The sequence below is a fragment of the Rutilus rutilus genome (genome assembly GCF_951802725.1).
Source record: "Rutilus rutilus genome assembly, chromosome: 2".
NCBI classification, from domain to species: Eukaryota; Metazoa; Chordata; class Actinopteri; order Cypriniformes; family Leuciscidae; genus Rutilus; species Rutilus rutilus.
Window position 1 is genome coordinate 42,437,220 of NC_140210.1, and position 21,571 is coordinate 42,458,790.

The following is a 21,571-nucleotide window of genomic DNA, read 5'->3' on the forward strand; positions in this document are numbered from 1 at the left end:
TGAAGTTAAGTACCACAGTACCACCGCTGCCTCCACTGCCGTAACATCACCGCAAACACCAAAACACAGTAAAAACGTTGTTCGTTGTCCTTCGCTGGCTGTGCTGATTTAAATCTAGTGAGTCTGGTGTTTTGTGTCGCAAGTTCAATAGTGACAAGCAGGGCTCGAAATTAACTTTTTTACTTGGTAGCACTGGTGCTCCCAACTTCAAAAAGTTAGGAGCACCAGCAAAAATTTAGGAGCACCCACCAAAAATTAAGGAGCACCACAACTACAAATTATATATTAACAGATTTTATTTCATCCTGTGGCCAAGATTTGAAATTTGGTCTTCTGGCTCTATATCATCTCACCCCGATGATATTGGCACATGATTTGTCATTTGACATAAATTAAGTGAAGGCAAGCTCTTCTTTGGCGATGGTGTATGCGGTGTTATATTCATAGACAGTATGGTTATATTTGACGTATCCTGCCGATTAAAAGCCTTAATAATCGAACCTGATGAACCTGATTTGTTTGCCACACACCTGTCCCTGCATTTTTTGCTTGGCACTTGGCACTCTATTGCTATTAATATGCTGTATTAATCTTTGTTAATCTTAGTTAAAAAAAATACAGCTGTTCATTGTTCATTAATGTTACTTCACAGTGCATTACTATGTTAACAAATAAAAAAAAAAAAAATAATTCAATAATGTAGGCTATTAGTAGCCCAAATGTTGAAATTAACATTAACAATGGTTAACAAATTAACAAAGTGCAGTTTATTAATAGTACATGTTAACTGTGTTAACTAGAATTTAATAAGTGGAACATTATTGTAAAGTGGTACCGATTTGTTATACACCGATTCAAACGTCTCGTGAGTGTTTTGGACAGATCAGTTGTTTTAACCATTCATTAAAGTGAATCGGTTCAAATGAGTCATTAGTTCGCGAATCGGACGTGTCATTAGTGGACGTGTAGCATACGGCAAGCGTTGTGTGATTATCCCGGTAGTTTATTTTTTAGCACAATTCACACTCCACGGTAATTTAGGAGAAAAAAAATCTCAGAATGCTCCACGTGAAGCTTCGGTCTTCCACCCTTTTTCTATCGTGTCAAATGATTTTGATTAATATGCGCGAGGGAGAGAGAGCAAGACAGCGCGCGCGCGGCCGGGGCTTTCTCTCGTCAAGCGCAGCAGTCACTCACGCACCGATCAAAAGGCTTTGGCGGCCGCCAAAAAAATCAATGCAGGAAAAACCCCGGGATTGGTTATATAGCGTTGGATAGAATGACGGTCCGGCCATCGCGTATCAGCGCACATAAGGTACACACTGTGAAGTAATTTACAAACGTTTTTTAGAGAAATGAAAACAGGTCGCACCACAACCATTATTTGCACTCGCACAAATGCTCCCAAATATATTTTTAGGTCGCACAGATTAAATTTCAGGAGCATATGCGACCAAAATGGTCGCAATTTCGAGCCTTGGACAAGTCTCTTCGGCCAATCACTGATGAGCAAGGTTTACAAGTCACGGTTTGGTAACAGTACGATTCGCTTGGAACCTCAGCTGAGGTGGTACTAAAAAAAATACCAGGTACTAAACTGAGTGGAAAACCCCCCAAAAGCAAGCCGTGTTGTCCCATGCAGTGGAAAATTGCCATGACTTTTTTTTTTTTTGCAAAAAAAAAAACACATTGTGAAACTGTGTCCTGTTCTAATTAATCATGCTGTTATCCCGGATTGTTTTTGTGTTGTACAGTAGAAGACCAGAACAATGTGGGCCAGAGCTGTTTGGAGGGAAGGTAATGCTGAAATGGAGGACGTTATACCATCATGTTGGGTGAAGAATGGTTTTGTGTTATGGCCTGAGCAAGGAGGAAAAAAAGCCATCAAAACCTTAAAACAACCTGAAGATGGATGGATGACATTTCCTCTATTAAAAGTTAAATTTCAGTCAGGTATGTAATCTTGTGTGTAGGGCTTCAGCTATCGATTCTTTTTGTAATCGATTAATCTAGCACTTTATCGATCGATTGAAGGGATAGTTCACCCAAAAATGAAAATTCTGTCAGTAATTACTCACCCTCATGTTGTTCCAACCTCGTAAGACCTTCGTTCATCTTCGGAACACAAATGAAGATATTTTTGATGAAATCTGAGCCTTGTCTAACTCCTCCATAGGCTGCTAGGTGGCCCAAACTTGCTGGCCCAGAAAAGTTATTAAAGAGATCGTTAATATAGCGACGAGAATACTTTTTGTGCGCAAAAACAAACAAAAATAACGACTTTATTCCACTATTAATTTCCTTCTCTCTGGGCCTCGTCGTGTTTTTGCGCAGCGCGTCTGTGTTACACGTCACCACGTAGGCTCACTATTGGCCGACGCTGGTCATGTGTGTGAAGCGTGATGACGTGCAACACAGACGCGCTGCGCAAAAACACTACGAGGCCCAGAGAGAATGAAATTAATAGTGGAATAAAGTCGTTATTTTTGTTTGTTTTTGCGCACAAAAAGTATTCTCGTCGCTTGATATACTTAAGATTGAGCCACTGGAGTCACTTGGACTATATTAACGATCTCTTTAATAACTTTTCTGGGCCAGCAAGTTTCCCAGTAGCAGTTTTAACATTAAGTGACATGGCATCTGACGCACAGAAGCCAATGGCACATGTCACTATGGGTATTGGCACATCCGGTGGCACATCCGGTCTTCATTGGCATGTGCCAGTGGATAGTGGCATGTGCCAGTGGTGGATAGTGGCATGTGTCAGTGGTATCGCGACACACTGACACTGACATGACACCATGTCACTGTGTTCCGACACCTCCAGTAGTGACTGACAGATTAATCGAACACCTATAGCCTACTGACGTAATTGTGGCACAAAATCCTAAATAAATAGCCTAATTTTGTGATATTTAAAATATCAATTAAACGAATTAAAGTGCATTAATATTTTTTCAAACGTGTTATTTGTGTCACGTCTGTATTTGATTGGTATGTGCCACTGAATGTTGTGTAATACCAGTGCTACTTTATGTTGTTTATCTCGCAAAGTCACAAACTGCCCATTCTAGGAAAGACACGAAACAAATCTATCATGGGTCATACGAATAACGTATTAACAGTTGCGTCCGTTACTGTAAACCTTTATTTTTGCGTGATGCTGCTCAGACGCACGCCAGTAGGTGTCAGTATAAGTGAGTGTAACACTGGCCAGCGCAAGATTCTCATCTCATTTGTTTGTTAGGCTCTGTATCTGAAAAGGAGTATACCGAGCTACTAGCAATATTCTTTATTTATACAAGTGCAAAAAAGTGCTCAGTACATTTTAAAAATTCAACAAACGTTCGGTCGCACAGGACCTTCCTCAGCACCTTTAATATTTCAAAAATAATTTTATGGAATTATTCAATAAATAAAATTATTTTTTGTTGTACAAATTAACTATGTGCATATGTTACATAATCTACATTATACTCCGGCAGACAGCTGCAGGTGTCACTATTGGAGGTGTCACTACTGGAGGTGCCACAACATAAAGAGACATGTCAGTTTTAGTGACACAGGCCAACTGGCATGTGCCAGTGGATAGTTAGTGGCATGTGTCACTAAAACGTGAGATGTGCCAATGGATTGCGTCACTTGCATAACAATTTGCTTTATGCTGTCAAAAAATATGATTTATAACATCGCTAAGTTAATGTGTAGCCTACAACATGCATAAATCGATACAATTATTTTTGAAATATTAAAGCCACAGATGAGAATCTTGCGCTGGCCAGTGTTACACTCACTTATACTGACACCTACTGGCGTGCGTCTGTGCAGCATCACGCAAAAATCAAGGTTTACAGTAACGGACGCGACTGTTATACGTTATTCGTAGTGACCCATGACAGATTTATTTTGTGTCTTTTCTAGAATGGGCAGTTTGTGACTTTGCGAGATAAACAACATAAAGTAGCACTGGTATTACACAACATTCAATGGCACATACGAATCAAATACAGACGTGACAAATAACACGTTTGAAAAAATATTAATGCACTTTAATTCGTTTAATTGATATTTTAAATATCACAAAATTAGGCTATTTATTTAGGATTTTGTGCCACAATTACGTCAATAGGCTATAGGTGTTCGATTAATCTGTCAGTCACTACTAGAGGTGTCGGAACACGGTGTCATGTCAGTGTCAGTGTGTCGCGATGTCACTGACACATGCCACTATCCACCACTGGCACATGCCAATAATGTCAGTGACACATGCCACTATCCACTGGCACATGCCAATGAAGACCGGATGTGCCACCGGATGTGCCAATACGTATAGTGACATGTGCCATTGGCTTCTGTGCGTCAGATGCCATGTCACTTAATGTTAATACCGCCTCTCAAGTTTGGGCCACCTAGCAGCCTATGGAGGAGTTAGACAAGGCTCAGATTTCATCAAAAATATCTTCATTTGTGTTCCGAAGATGAACGAAGGTCTTACGAGGTTGGAACAACATGAGGGTGAGTAATTACTGACAGAATTTTCATTTTTGGGTGAACTATCCCTTTAGGACAATTCCAATGAAAAATGAACCTAGGGGTAATTAACACATGGTTACCGAGTTGATCGTTCCCAGGAATGCGTTTTCATTCCATTCACGAATATAAAGTGTTTTATCTTTAAAAACAGATTAGTTCCTCATACACTGAATCTGTGACCCTAAAACAGTAATGCGCACCAAACCGTTATCCCCCAATATAAAATTTTCATTAAAAGTTACGTTCTGCAAATTGCACACCTGTGATCAGAATACATCTGATTTTCTTTTTCTTTTTTTAAATTTCTGTGCATAATAATGGCTTTCAGATAACCGAAAGGATTGTGACAACTATGATTTAACAACCTCTGCTGAACTGAGTTGCCCAGAGGAAGAGAAGACTTCTGAGAAGAGGCAGGCAAAAAAAAAGAGCTACCCTGACTATGAAATGGGTAGGTAGTTTATTATTAGCCTTTATTGTGCTGTCATGTTGAAGTAACTAGGCAGCATTATCATTTTATCAAAACTTTAAGGGCCGTTCACATATCATGTCTCTTGTGCGCTCAAGTTTGTTATTTCAAATGTAGATGCGCTAATTTTTTTTATTTGAATTGCATGATTATTATTGCAGGTGATTTCCCTGATGGTGAGGTAAATAAATGTGAAGCAGTGGCAGTTGCTAACCCCCAAGCTTATCAGCAAACAAGTATGTAAAAATTTTTTTTTTTTTTTTGTGAAAATATCTAGACATATTTTTGTCAATATTGCGCACCCCTAATGTACGGTATTAATTTTGATTTCTTCAGGTATTAAAAAGGTCTTAGAAAGCCTTAAATTTGACTTTAAAAACTGTGCAGATACCCTGCCATTATTAATAAGTTTTAATCATGTCTGCCCACCCCCCGCAGATGATCTTCCTCCTCTTCCCCCTGTGCCTGAGAAGGTTCAGAAGAATGTAAATTCTGTTTGGGGTACGTTAAACAATTTTCTTGCAGAGCTTAAATTAAATTCTTGTATTAATGTTTATTGTTAAATTTTTTCATAATTGTCATCTCTTCTCTTTTATAAGTAGAACATGGGGGTACTGCTGCCATCCATCCAAGCCAAAGCAGTCCTTCTAGACCATTTGCATACAGCCTTAAGAATACCTCTGAATTCCTTTCACACGATAGAATGAGCCCCGACAAGACTCTCTCACACGAAAGAGGAAGCCCCAACAAGACTCTCTCACACGACAGAAGAAGCCCCAACAAGACTCTCTCACACGACAGAAGAAGCACCAACAAGACTCTCTCACACGACAGAAGAAGCACCAACAAGACTCTCTCACACGACAGAAGAAGCACCAACAAGACTCTCTCACACGACAGAAGAAGCACCAACAAGACTCTCTCACTCGACAGAAGAAGCCCCAACAAGACTCTCTCACTCGACAGAAGAAGCCCCAACAAGACTCTCTCACACGACAGAAGAAGCCCCAACAAGACTCTCTCACACGACAGAAGAAGCACCAACAAGACTCTCTCACATGGCAGAAGAAGCACCAACAAAAAATCACTCTCACACGGCAGGAGAAGCCCCAGTTGGTCGTCCTCACACAGCAAGCAGCGAAGCCCCAGCAAGTCCCACTCATCACATGGCAAGGGAATCCCCAGCCCCTCCCCATCATTCATTAAGAGAAGAAGCCCCAATAAGTCTCTCTCAACACATGGCAGGAGAAGCCTTAGCCAGTCTCTCTCGTATGACAGAAGAAGCCCCAGTAAGTCATTCTCACACGGCAAGCAGAGGAGAAGCCACAGCAATTCACTCTCACACAGCTGTATCTGGAGTCCATCTGAGTTCATGTCAGGTAGACAGTTGAGTTCCTCAGACAGTGGGTCATGCAGCATGTCAGCATCTCGTAATGAATTCCAAAAGGACAGTAAAAGGTAAGCCTATGACTAGGAACATTGTTTACAGCCTGCATGAAATTTTAAATGATTGATTCATACCATAGGTATTCTTGCTGTAATTAAAAGCCTTAAATAGGCATCAAATAGAGCATGAACACGAGCGTGGGAGCATTGTGTGAAGGATCTGATGATAACATAAGCAGTACATAGGTTGTGGCTACACAACACGTGTGGCCAAAGATATTAAAATATTGTTATATTGATGTTCCCCTCATAATTGACAGGAGAAAAAGGGGTTTACAGAGAAGCCACAGCCAGCATCTGAGTAGACGCCCACATAAGTCCAGCAAGAGAGCAAGGTCCGTGAGTGCAGATGAGGACAGGGAGAGATCAGAGCCTGCTAACTCCAGTATTTTCCAAAATGCCTCAACACCAAAATTAAAGACATCAATCTTTCCTCTGTCAGAGGAAAGTAAGTAGTATTGTATACTATCTATCTATCTATCTATCTATCTTAAACAGATCGCAAAATTCATGGTTCGGATCGTTATATGTTACAGTAATAATTAGGTCTAAACATAAAATAACATCTTGTTTATTCTACAGATTTGAATCTGTGGCGAAAGGAAGTAGCTCGCGCAGTAGAGGGCTTTTAAAGATGCTCTGTTGTTGTTTCTCATTTACACAATTGTGCCGTTGAACTGTTGTATAAGATATGTCTTTTAATGAGCTAAAATATATATTTTTCCATTGTGGACGTGGTCAGATGTTCATTTTTTGTCTCTAGCTGATCACATGCCTAAGGGACCCAAAAGAATAAAGCATGTCAGATTTCTTAACTTTTTACATTCACCTAACAGACATGCTTGACTGTGTGTATGAGAATACAAGATGGACATTTTGACCCGCGGCTGTACAGACATATGGATAACAGCCATGCCAATCCGTGAAACCTGATCCATATGGATCACGGACCAACTGCAATCCGTTTATCTATCTTATCTTATCTATCGTGCTATCCATTACATTTTTTTTTTTTTTTTTTTTTTTACTAAGGGAAACTTTTCACAGACATTTACACACTTTCATATCTTGGCAGTGAAAGACAAACAATTCACCACTGTATTAAAGAATATCAAAGCAATGACAGAGAGTGATAGAAAATGTTACATTTATCTTCAAGTATTTATTTAAAAGTTGAAGTCATGTAACCCACACATTAATTTAACATGCATAAATGAGTTATTGTCCAACCCTAATAACATCTGTTCTCACTCCCCTTCATCCTAGAATTCCAGAGGAAAGTTCTTCAAATGTTAATTGATATAAGAGATTTGGTAAAAGTCGCAATCAGAACAACGGATGTTACTGCATTTACTCTAAAGCCAGCCAACAGTGTGAACGAATTGCAAGAATTGGAGTCTCGTTTGCAAGATAAAAATGAAAGAGCAGCCTTGGTGAGTTTTATATGAATGCAATCAAGCACAATTCTTAAAGGAACATGCCGACTTTTTGTGACTTTTGCTTATTCAGCGTATCCCCCAGAGTTAGATAAGTCCATACATTAGGGCTGACATCGAATTTTCATCGTCATCACGATATGAACTCGCGCGATGAACACATTGCAACAGACATCCTGACATGATGAATAATGCCTGGTTCAGATTACAAGATTTTTGTGTCTGTTACGATAGTCACAGTGTCAGATTACACGATTTTGACTTAAATCATCGCGTGCCGTCACTCGCGCGCACACACACACACACACACTCGCTGTCCCTGGAATATTTTAAACTCACCACTGAAAAGGTTAATGACGAGTTAGAAGCTGCTGCTTGTCATTTTCCTTCACTGAATTATGTGGCCGACGTTTGTTTGATATGCGGGTGATATTCATGCGGCAAGAGTGATTTTCGATAGTGTGGGCTCATGTTACAAAACAAAGCAACAATGTAACAGTGTCCAATGCAATATATGCAGTAGTGTAACAGTGAACAAAGGAGGCAACACTGGTAATATAATCAAATACTTATTAGCGCAATACAGCATCTACCAATGCATTGTATTTACTATGTAATTTTTTTATAATTATTCTTACAGACAATTTTTGTTATTATTTTTAGCAAGCATATTTGACAAGACTTGGAGGACTTGATGACATCGACATGGTGAAAAAAACAATGTCTGCGTAAGTACTTTTCTTTCCAGTCACTGCATTAATTCGTCACCTTGGGATAGACCTAAGCTACGTAATATGCTATCAGTTTCTGATGCAGAAAAGTTAGTTCATGCATTCATGACCTCGAGACTAGATTACTGTAATGCTTTATTAGCCGGTTGTCCTGCATCCTCAATAAACAAGCTACAGTTAGTCCAGAATGCCGCCGCTAGAGTTCTTACTAGATCAAGAAAATATGATCATATAACACTGATTTTATCATCACTACATTGGTTACCTATAAAGTTCCGTATTAATTATAAGGTATTGCTACTGACTTATAAAGCCCTAAACGGCTTAGCTCCAGTCTATTTAACGGATCTTCTATCGCGCTCTTTAAGATCACTTAATTCAAGGCTTTTGGTCATACCTAGGATATCCAGAACCACCAAAGGAGGGAGAGCATTTTCACATTTAGCTCCAAAACTCTGGAATAGCCTTCCTGATAGTGTTCGTTGCTCAGACTCGCTCTCCCAGTTTAAAACTAGATTAAAGTCGCATCTCTTCAGCCAGGCATTCATATAATATTTTTAATCTTACAGTTCAAATTACAATCCGGCCTCTAGTTAATAAACGCCAGAGGAGAACTGGCCCCCGACTGAGCCTGGGTTCTCCCAAGGTTTTTTTTTCTCCATTGGGTCACCTGATGGAGTTTTAGGACACCATTGGTCACTTGATGGAGTTTTTCGGTTCCTTGCCACTGTTGCCTTTGGCTTGTTAAGTTGGGGATATTCTGGGGATATTTAATCTGATTTTATCAATCAATAAATTCCACTAGAAACAAACCTTGTTGTATTATTTTAATTTAATACTGTGAAGCTGCTTTGATACAATCTGTATTGTGAAAAGCGCTATACAAATATACTTGACTTGACTTGACTTGACATGAAATCATATTTTACTATACTGATCTTTTTAACATTTGATTGTCTTGAAGGGGGAGGGATGTTTCAGATACCAGAGAGTATTTGATTGGTCAGAAGATTTAATAATTTGAAGTATGGGGTGACTTATACTTATAAAACATATTAAATTCATTTTGGCAGAAGTGACGAACTGCAAGTTTTGAATGCTTATATCTTCTAAATGCGACTAAGACTAACATATTGATACTAACACCCAAAAAACTTTATTGATTTCACAGGGACTATAGGCAAAAATTAATTTGGTTATATAATCAAATTTATTTAATCATATTTTAGTCATTCTTTTTACTGTCTTGATGTTTCATTAAATGGTTTTATTTTTGTTTTGCAGAACTCTCTCAAATGGAGTCATGTCTCTAATGAATTTGAAGGGAAAATGTGGGAAGCTCCCATTTTCTCAGACCCAGCTCTTCCAGATCATATGTGGCAAGTACAAAAATGCATGTGTGATGTGTTTTGGAAAAACTCATCACATGGTGAAATTTTACCAATTTCACATCTGTTTTTCTTTCATAGCTTGTCTGTAACAAAAGATAGGATTATCTGAAATCGATTGATCACTATTATTTTCATTAATGGAATTAGGGATGTTAACCGATGATCGATGGTTGACCGTATCAACGTTAACCGATCAAAGTTGTCGGTTAAAAAAAAAAGTGATCTCTAAATTAGGCTATCATAGACAGTGGACTAAGTAAGCAATAATTGACGACAGGCCGTTGAATTATTAGAAAAATAATGCACACCCGAGGTGGTAATGCGGTCACAACGCGAAGCTACGCGGTCTACTTTAGCTGTGCATTTCCCTGAAAATAACAGCACACCTTAGAACGTTTGTCAACCAATCAGATTCAAGCATTCAACGGCCCTGTAGTATAAACGCTACTAATGTTACAGTTAGCCATCTCATTCCAAGATCTTTTTGTGTGAAGTGAACAAATCCCTCACACTCAATTTTTCATAACTCGCCTGTTTGTACTTAATAAACCAATAAAAACATTTGGCGCAAGGTCACAGCGTTTGGGTTCACGAGCTCACAAGGTTTGCGAAAAGTAAAGGCTACAGGCTAAAACACTCGAGGTTAGTCAGGGCAGACGACAGGAATCATGTTTGTTCAAATGTAGGCGCTTGGCAAGCGCGCTCATAATTGAAGCGACGCGCTGCAACGAAGGCTGAAATATGAGGTTTATCTTTGTATAAAACCTTTTTTGTCAACTTTATTTGAACTTGTACATGTTAGTAGATAACATGTTGCAAGACACTCTTTTAAAATCTGGCCATCATTTTTAATGTTATTTTAATGTTTGCGTAAACAAAGTGCATATTGATGCTAATCAATTTGTTATTTACCGGTACTGTTTCTCAACATAAAACTTGTTGAATTGACTTTATTCTGTAGTATTAGTACTTTTTGAACAGGATTCTGTGATAATCAGGATAATTTTGGTCACTTTAATCATCTCATCATTTCCTCTCTAGTTATGATCAACTATGATCAACTAAAATCAACAATACTTGTGTTTTTACAGTATAATATGCAAAAGTACAATTTTCTATTAAAAAATATCTCCCTCTCTCTCACACACGCATCAGATAATCCTAGTTAGATAGATACTCTAATGATCCCGAGGTAACTATCTAACTTGGATAATGCGTCGTGTAGGTCTTAAATTTTTATCTTTATGGTCTTAAAATGTCTTAAAGGTCTTAAATTTGACTGACTGAAACCTGCAGAAACCCTGTTTTAGATTCCAAAATTAATCTTTACTGACTGAAACGATGTCTCCACGTTCGTTTTCTTGTACCACATTATCATTGTTAGTTAGTGTTCTGCCCCCGCTTCTGTGTGTGTATGGCGTGGCATAACCTGTTACATCAGCTCGGCAGATAGCTAACAGTTTCCCCAAGACAAAGAATGAAGCTTGTTTATCCTTTCCAAACTTTACTCAGGAAGCACTGTAAAACTGCAAAAAACAATACATTTCAGTATTCAATTCAAATACATAAGTTGTTCAAGAACAATATTCACATTTAATGTGTTGAAAGTATAAAATAAATGTGCTAGCTTAATGCTAACTTCTATAGGAAATTACATTACGAGGCTAACGTTTAGCATATGCGATCAAAATACACACTTAGAACGAACTCAACTTCATAAACAAAGGATCTCATTACTAGTATTCTTAGTGCTAGATGATGATATAACTGTATGACTTCGTACTTACAGGCAAACGTGTTTTCTGGCCAAATTAAATCCAGAGAGAAAAATATGAGACTGCTTAATTTACCGAGAGACATTGAACTGACGCGAGACTGCTAGTAGAATGTGAACTGACGCGAGACTACTAGTAAATGTAAACAGCGCGCTATGTTAGGAGTCGCCACAAGAGGTCTCTCTTTTGCCAAGATAAACAACAGAACATAACACTCCCCGCTTGTTATAATGTATTATAACACTATTCCCTTTTTACAAGTAAAACAACTTCTGAGACTGGTCTAGAATACACCCGCTGAGTACCCTGTCTGCCCACCCTAACATCCACTTTGCGAACTTTAGAGTCTTTGCTGGGAATGGCGTTTACCACCACTCCGACAGGCCATTCATTCCGCTTGACCTGAGCATCCTTGAGCAGCACAACATCTCCTTCACTCAGGTTTGGCTTGTCCACGTGCCACTTTCTCCTTGGTTGGAGTAACACCAGGTATTCTTGACGCCAGCGTTTCCAGAATGAGTCGGCCAACGCCTGTACTTGTTTCCACTGCTTGCTGTATAGGTCTTTAAGGTCATACTCTCCCGCTGGTGGCAGCACTGGGTCGACTTTCTGTGTTAGCAGCATGGCAGGTGTGAGCACTGTGGGCATGTCTGGGTCGGATGACACAGGAACAAGGGGTCTAGCGTTCATAATGGCCATGACTTCAGCCATGAGTGTGACCAAAACTTCATGAGACAGGTGGGCAGTATTTGTCTGTAACAGCAGTGCATCCAGTATTCTGCGGGCAATACCTATCATACGCTCCCACACTCCACCCATATGTGAGGAGTGGGGAGGATTAAAGTTCCAGGTGCAGCTTTGGTTGTGAAGGTAAGTATTTAGTTCATGATCATCAGGTTTGATCTGAAGTTCCTTGCATGCCCCAATGAAGTTCGTTCCCTGGTCAGAATGAAAGAGGCGAACAGGACCACGGACAGCTGTGAATCTCCTTAGTGCATTAACAAAGCTTGAGGAGGACAGAGACTCGAGCACTTCGATATGCACAGCTCTTGTTACCATGCAAGTAAAGATGACTGCCCAGCGTTTGTTCTCTGCAATGCCGCCGCGAGTTCGTCTTGAGCTTATGGTCCATGGGCCGAACACATCGACACCCACATTTGTGAACGGAGGACCTGGGTCGAGTCGTTCAGAAGGTAGGCTTGACATTTTTTGTTCTTCCATTCTTCCTCTCAGCTTATTACAAGTCACACATCTATGAATGATGCTTGACACCAGTCTCTTGCCTCCAATCAGCCACAGTCCAGCAGAACGAACAGCACCTTCTGTCAGATGCCTTCCCTAATGAGCGACCTTTGCATGGTAATGCCTCACCAATAAGGTTGCTACGTGGTGTTTTCTGGGAACAATGATTGGATGTTTCTATTCCCAGGGTATGTCAGCCAAAGGAATGCGTCCTCCAACTCTCATTAGGCCGTCTTTGTCCACAATTGGATTCAGTTTCCTCAGAGGGCTCGACTTTGGAACGACTTCACCTCTGGAAAGGCATTTCATCTCCTCAGCAAATGTATCGTGTTGAGCGTTTCTGATGACTATTAGTTTAGCTTGTGTCTTCTCATCTGTATTGCTGATTGAGCCCTTTGCACAAGACCTGGCCTTGTGTATGAGCTTGGTAATGGCTCGAATAAGTGACTTCCAGTTGAAGCGTTCAAATCGGTTTGATCCAAGCCCCCCCTCGAAGGTCTTGGTTATGAAAGCTTGGATCTGTGGGCGTACGTCTGCGTCTGCTTCAGGGTCAATGAGCTCAAACTCCTCTGGCGGTGAGGTGTCTTTGGCTAAGAAGGCTGGACCTTTGAACCAGTTGGTGTCTTTCAACATGGCTGCTGGCACTGAGCGAGTCCCATGGTCTGCTGGGTTGTGTTCTGTGCTGACAAAGTGCCATTGTTCTGGGCTTGAAGACTTTCTGATGCGTGTGACTCTGTTGGCGACATAAACATAGAATCTTCTACTTGTATTGTTTATGTAGCCCAATACAATCCGGCTGTCTGTGTAGAATGTGACTTTGTGCATGTCTACATCGAGTTCTTCTGTAATTAAGTCTGCCAATTCAACAGCCAATTCAACAGCCAAGACAGCAGCACAAAGCTCGAGCTGTGGAACAGTGTGCAGGGGATGAGGAGCCAGTTTTGCCTTGCCCATGAGGAATCCAATGTGAGTGTGTCCATTTTTATCTGTTGCTTTGAGATAGGCCACTGCTGATATGGCCATAGTGGAGGCGTCGCAGAAGATGCAGAGTTCTCTGTGTTTTGTGGAGCACAAGGAAACTGGCAAATAGGGTCTGTCAATCTGAAGCTGCTCAAGCTCACAGAGTGAGTCTGTCCACATTCTCCACTGTTCCTCTTTCGACGCTGGCAGAGGAGCGTCCCATTCAGCTTGCTCGGCAGACAACTCCCTGACTAAGGCCTTTCCTTTGATTGTGACAGGTGCTACAAACCGCAGGGGGTCGTAAAGTCCATTGACTGTAGACAGGATTCCCCTCCTAGTAAATGGCTTCTTCTCTCTAGATACACGGAACGTGAACGTGTCTGACTGCAAGTTCCATGAGAGTCCCAAACTCCGCTGCAGTGGCAAGGGGTCAACAGTTAGCTCTAGATCCACCAAGTCCTTGGCCCGCTCCTCAGGGGGAAAGGCATCCATCACAGTACGACTGTTAGAGGCTATTTTGTGTAACTTGATGCTTGACTCTGCCAACATCTCTTTTGTGTTTTTCAGTGCAGCGATGGCCCTTTCGTCAGTGGGGAATGAGGAAAGCCCATCATCCACATAGAAATTTCTCATGACGAAGTGTGTAGCTTCACTGTCCCGTTCCTTTACACCATGCAAGGCTGCTCTTCTCAGGCCGTATATGGCTACTGCAGGGGAAGGAGAGTTGCCAAAAACGTGCACTTTCATGCGGTACTCAGTAATGTGTTTGTTTGAGTTGTTGTCTTTGAACCACAAAAATCTTAGAAAATCACGATGGTCTTCCTGTACAATGAAGCAGTAGAACATCTGCTGGACATCTGCAGTTACCGCTACAGGTTCTCTGCAGAAACGCATGAGGACCCCGAGTAGGGTGTTATTCATGTCAGGCCCACTGAGCAGAACGTCATTAAGGGAGGTGCCTTCGTGCTTCGCACTGGAATCAAACACTACACGTATTTGGTCCTTTTTCTGTGGGTGATAAACACCGAATATTGGTAGGTACCAGCATTCTTGTTGTGGCTTCAGTGCTGGTGCAAGCTCCGCTTGGTCAGCGTCAAACATTGCTTGCATGAAGTTGAAGAAGTGTTCTTTCATGCCATGTTTCTTCTCCAGCATGTGACGGAGGGAGGCGAGGCGATTGACAGCATGTTGTCTGTTGTTGGGCAGACGTGGCCTGTACGGCTTAAATGGTAGCGGTGCTACCCAGCAGTTTGCTTCGTCTATGTAGACTTCCTTATCCATGAGGTCAAGGAACAACTCATCTTCGATGGACAGGCCAAGCTGATCGCCGCGCAGTGTTCTTTGAAACACGTCTCTGCCCAGGCTATCTGCTTCATTGGCTGTATGAGACACACATGGAAAGGTGTGGGGTGGTACAACGTTGTCAATCTTCTCTCTGACCATTAAGTTGCTGATGCATGGGTTAAGGATGGAGTGGCGTCCGCTTATCAGCACACTGGTTCTGAAGACGCTGGCAGTAGTAGTTTTATGTGCTCTTCCCAGACACACATCTCCGATTATCACCCATCCAAGGTCGAGTCGCTGCGCAAACGGTGCATTGTGTGGCCCATTACATTGTTCACGCACTTTGTGCAGCCGGATTATGTCTCGCCCAAGTAGAAGGAGGATGGACGCGTTGGGATCAAGGGCTGGGATTTTGTCTGCCAAGTGTTTGAGGTGAGGATGATGTCTGGGCCCTGGATGAAGCGCTGACAGGTGTTTGTCACTGTTGCACTCCTGGCACATCAGAGGCCTGTTACAGTCCTTAGCGACATGAGTGGATGAAGCACAGCACTTGAAACAGATGCGTTTTTCTTTCAGATACGCTTTCCTTTCCTCGAGAGTTTTGTTTCTGAAGCCACGACATTTTCTCAATGGATGAGGCTTGTTATGTAGTGGGCACTGTTTGTCGGGATCGTCTTTTTTCCGAACTACTGTTGTATTATCGCTGTCGCTGCCACTTGTTGAGATTTCAGTCCTCCTTACAGCAACTGATGTTCTCACGTGATGACTGGCTGGCTGATAAACACTCTTTTCTGTCTTTGTTGCATACCATGCTCCTGTAATGCTGGCAAAGCTAGGATCGTTGCGTGTTTTTGCCTGTTCACAAACAAAGTTGACGAAGACTCCAAAGGGAGGATATGGCACCCTGTGTTGGTCTTTGTAACGTGATCCTACAGTAATCCACTTCTCTTGTAGGTTGAGAGGGAGTTTCTGGACTATTGGGGTTACTCCACGGGAGGTGTTGAGATATGAGAGACCAGGTAAGTATCCATCTGCTCTGGCTGCTTCAAGTTCCATGAGAATGTCTCCCAGTTCTCTTAATTTGTGGTTTTCTTTGGCTGAGATCTTAGGAAATTCCTCAACTTTTCTCAGAAGAGCATTTTCAATCACCTCAGGTGAGCCATAAACATCCTCCAGTCTTTGCCATAACATCTTGAGGCCTGTGGGTGCATTGTGAATGTACCGCTCTGATCCTTTTAGCTTGCTCAGATGACGAGGGCCCGAGCCATTTGCACAGCAAATCAAGTTCCTCTCTAGCGGAGAGTTTCAGGTCATCATTAGAGCTGATAAAAGACGCCTTCCAGGCCCAGTAGTTCTCCGGCTTGTCGTCGAACTTCAGTAGGCCTGAGCTCACCAGCTCTCGTCGCATCAGGTACTTCCCTAGGTCTGTTGCAGCCACTGCACTGGGTGGGCTTGTGTTGAACATAGGCAGTGCCTGTGTGTAGTAAGACTGGGGAGGCTTGAAATCGTCACTGGTTTGTTTCACATTGTGGGAGAGCTCACTATAGCTGTATGATTTTCTCTGTGCAGTGCTGCATATCTGATTTGGGGACCAGATTGGTTCTCCTTTGTACGAGTGGTGTTGAGTCTGCTCAAGAAACCTGTGTTCACTGATTTCACTTGGTGACGCGTTGACTTGATTGTCACATCTGTTCACTTCACTGCTGTCCATGAAAAGCTGGCGCACTGGTGAGGTCATCTGTGGTCTTGCATCTGATTGTGAAACTGTAGCTAAATTTACTGTATTGGCTGCTTTTGCACTCTGATAAGGCTGGTGACCTGGATGTGTAATAGGAATCTGCATTGCAGCATTTCCGCAATGAATTTCGACTGGAGTTAGAGGCATTGTGTGTTTTTTTATTTGCTGAAGTGGATTTAAAAGTTCATTTTCCTCCTCAGCAGCTGCTTCAAGGCTTTCAGCTTCGGCGTTAGCAACAGCTAACGCCCTTGCTAATTTCAGTTCATGCAAACTGGCGCTTAGAATGGCTTGTTGTTTTATTAGTTCTGCCTCTTTTCTAGCAAATGCAAGCTCCGCACGTGCAGCTTCTGCTTTAGCCCGTGCCTTCAACGCCATAGAATTAGCTGCAGAGTGTCTGCTGATTCTTGAGCAGTTTGATATTTGTGATCTGGTTTCTAATCCATCCAAATCCTCTTCTTCTATTCTGTGTGCCATGATGGTTGCTTTATGTGATTTTCTACTCACAGATCGACGAACGCTGGCCGTTAGAAGAGTTGCCTTTTTACTGTTCTGCCCCCGCTTCTGTGTGTGTGTGGCGTGGCATAACCTGTTACATCAGCTCGGCAGATAGCTAACAGTTTCCCCAAGACAAAGAATGAAGCTTGTTTATCCTTTCCAAACTTTACTCAGGAAGCACTGTAAAACTGCAAAAAACAATACATTTCAGTATTCAATTCAAATACATAAGTTGTTCAAGAACAATATTCACATTTAATGTGTTGAAAGTATAAAATAAATGTGCTAGCTTAATGCTAACTTCTATAGGAAATTACATTACGAGGCTAACGTTTAGCATATGCGATCAAAATACACACTTAGAACGAACTCAACTTCATAAACAAAGGATCTCATTACTAGTATTCTTAGTGCTAGATGATGATATAACTGTATGACTTCGTACTTACAGGCAAACGTGTTTTCTGGCCAAATTAAATCCAGAGAGAAAAATATGAGACTGCTTAATTTACTGAGAGACATTGAACTGACGCGAGACTGCTAGTAGAATGTGAACTGACGCGAGACTACTAGTAAATGTAAACAGCGCGCTATGTTAGGAGTCGCCACAAGAGGTCTCTCTTTTGCCAAGATAAACAACAGAACATAACAGTTAGTTTTATATTAATCGTACATCTTTATGACTTCTCATTTTCATTTTTGAAGTACTTTTTGAACTCCATTATTGAGTCGAGTTTTGACTGAAAATAGTCTACTGTTGATGACTGCAAGACAGATGGATTCTGGGTCAGGCTTGAACTTAGACTCGTGTGATTGGAGCGAAAATAGAGCGGGAAATAGGGCGACGCTCCGTCCTTTTAAAAATGCCGCTCTGTCCAAGATCTGCCCGCTCACGCTCCTCGCTCACTCCCGCTCCACTCTGCTCACATACTCTGCCATACATATAGTAAAATATATATTTTTTTAAATTAATGGCACATAGCTGCTGTCAGTTTTTACACACAAGCAGAGATTGTGGCAGCCATTTGAGGAAACTTCATCATTGCTGCTCCATCTCTGAATGTGAGAGTCATTACTTGTTTAGGGCACTGATATCACCAGGATTGAACATGATCATTTAGCAGCTTAAACTCTGTTGTTCTTGTATATGAGAGAGATAGTGTTTTCAGCTTGCCACTGTAAATCTGTATTTTTCTGTACTAAACACATTCATTTTGCCAAGATATTTACAGAGATGATAAAAGAATAATGTGAAAACCCAATTTCAACACATTATTTTCCTGAACTCTTCTCCTCAAATAGGAGTTGAACAACCCATTGATGTTTGTGTTAGAGTGTCATTTGGATTACCACTAATTAACACAAATTCTCATTAACAATTTTGTCATTTTATTGGTCATGTAACAAGTTTTAATGGAAGTTAAATTTAGTTTTTATGCCTCTCATAGCGGTTTTATTTTTTTTAATGCAAAATATTTGTGCACATTTCTTTTTGTCACCTAATTGACCTGATGCACAGAACATTCTGGTTTAGTTCTGCAGTAATATAAGCCAGCTCAAAAACTTTATTTACCTTTTATAGTCATGGATATAACTAGAAATGTACAACTCAAGTCCTTTCTCCTGTTTGCTTGATGAAGCCTTTGAGTGTATCTGGATCACATCATTGTTGACCTGATGCAGATTCTGAAGGCAGTGAGCAAAGGTGGAGAGTAGTGAAGTACATTTACTTGAGTATTATTTTTTTTTCTGGAAACTTGACTTTTAACTTCACTAAATCTGAAAGACAAATATTGTACTTTTCACTCCACTGCATTTCTATCAAAGTAGAAAGTCGTTCCTAATGTAGCAGCTTTGAAAGTTAGTGGGTTAAATTATTATTATTATTATGTTTTTGACAGAGCATATCAATAATGACTCTAATCAGGTTACATAAAGTAATTTTCACAGCATTTATTTTTTAACACTGACCATTTTTACATTTGACATTTTATTAATTTAGCAGACGCTTTTATCCAAAGCGACTTACAAATGAGAACAATAGAAGCAGTTAAACTAGTAACAGTAGGACAACAATTTTATTTATTTATTTATTTTTTGATAGAACAATAGAATGGAAGAGAAAATTGCTATTACTGGATCAAGGTGTTTGAATTGAAGCAGATGTATAATGTGCGAGAATAACTGGCTTATCAAACAGGGAAGCTACTGTGCATAAGGTCAATGGTCAACTTTGACATCAAAAGCTTTTCCATAAATTTATAGCAATTTTGTTGATCTGGACTGTTTTGATTTTTCCTTTTAGATGCAGTCATCAACGCACAGAACACCACCAGTACAAAAGTAATGGAGACCATGTCCAAATATTTAAAATATGCACCAGAGAGGATGGGTGGTGGTGGCCGTAAGAAGACTCTTCCTTGAAGACACCTTTTTTCTTCTTCTTCTTTTTTTTTTTAATGACTGTTGCTAATAAAATGTAAAGTTCTACAACAAACTTCTTACTTGTTCTACAAACTTTCCTTACTTTTACTTGGATTCTTTTTCACTTAATTGTTGAGATTTTAGAATGTTACGAAATGAGTACATGTTTGTTACGAAATGAGTACATATGTTTGTTACGAAATGAGTACATATGTTTGTTACGAAATGAGTACATATGTTTGTTACGAAATGAGTACATATGTTTGTTACGAAATGAGTACATATGTTTGTTACGAAATGAGTACATATGTTTGTTACGAAATGAGTACATATGTTTGTTACGAAATGAGTACATATGTTTGTTACGAAATGAGTACATATGTTTGTTACGAAATGAGTACATATGTTTGTTACGAAATGAGTACATATGTTTGTTACGAAATGAGTACATATGTTTGTTACGAAATGAGTACATATGTTTGTTACGAAATGAGTACATATGTTTGTTACGAAATGAGTACATATGTTTGTTACGAAATGAGTACATAAGTTTGTTACGAAATGAGTACATATGTTTGTTACGAAATGAGTACATAAGTTTGGAAATGGTAAGATTTTAGTGTTTGTCAGTGTTAAAGTTTATGCATTTTTGGTCAAACAGACTTGAGCAAGTTTATTAATATATTTATAATTATTTGTATATAGGCTATTGTGTGAATATTTGAATTAGAATTAAAAGCTTTTTCCCTCTGCATTCGGATATCATTAAACCCTTAAGAAAGTGCTTTGTTGTTGAACGAGAATTTTTTCAATAAATTATGTGAAAGTGTAAATGTACAATATAGATGTTTATTTAAATTCTAAGAAAATTATTTTTTCCATTTGGTGTAATTGTTCAAATGGACAGTTAATCACAAATTCAGTCAGCATTGTCATGACTCATGTTCCAACTGCAAACTAGGTTGTAATTGAATGTACAATTGTATTATCCAATGATGAAAGGCAAGACGGTGAAACAACGTCACGATATCAACGTTGATTCAATTTGCAAAATCGAAAGGTAATTCAACGTTGATTCAACGTCGAAAGAAGACCATAACCCGAAAGGTAAGAGTGAAACGACGTCGCGATATCAACGGTGAATCAACGTTGTTTCTTCCGCGGTGAAACGACGTCACAATATCAACGTTGATCCGTTTTGCAAAATCGAAAGGTAATTCACCGTTGATTCAACCAAGGTACCTGACGTTGTTTCAACGGTGAATCAACGTTGAAATGCCGGCTGGGTTCGCTTGCATGGACTGGGCTGGTTGTATTTTTGTTGGTTTTAGATTTAGAAACCATGTGGTATTTAGTGTGGATCTGTAGCCTACATAGATAGACTATTTCTTTCTTCACTTTCTTCACGCTATTTTTTACATTTATAATATGATTAATTGACCAATTAAGTTACAAATAAACAAAAACAAAAAAACTTGTGTATATATATGTAAGGGATAATGTATTACGAGGCGGTTGTTATAGCGAATAACAACCCCGACAGGCTGAACTGGACCCCGACGCGAAGCGGAGGGGTCTTGAATCAGCCTGAAGGGGTTGTTATTCGCTATAACAACCGCCTTGCTATACATTATCCCGCTTATTACA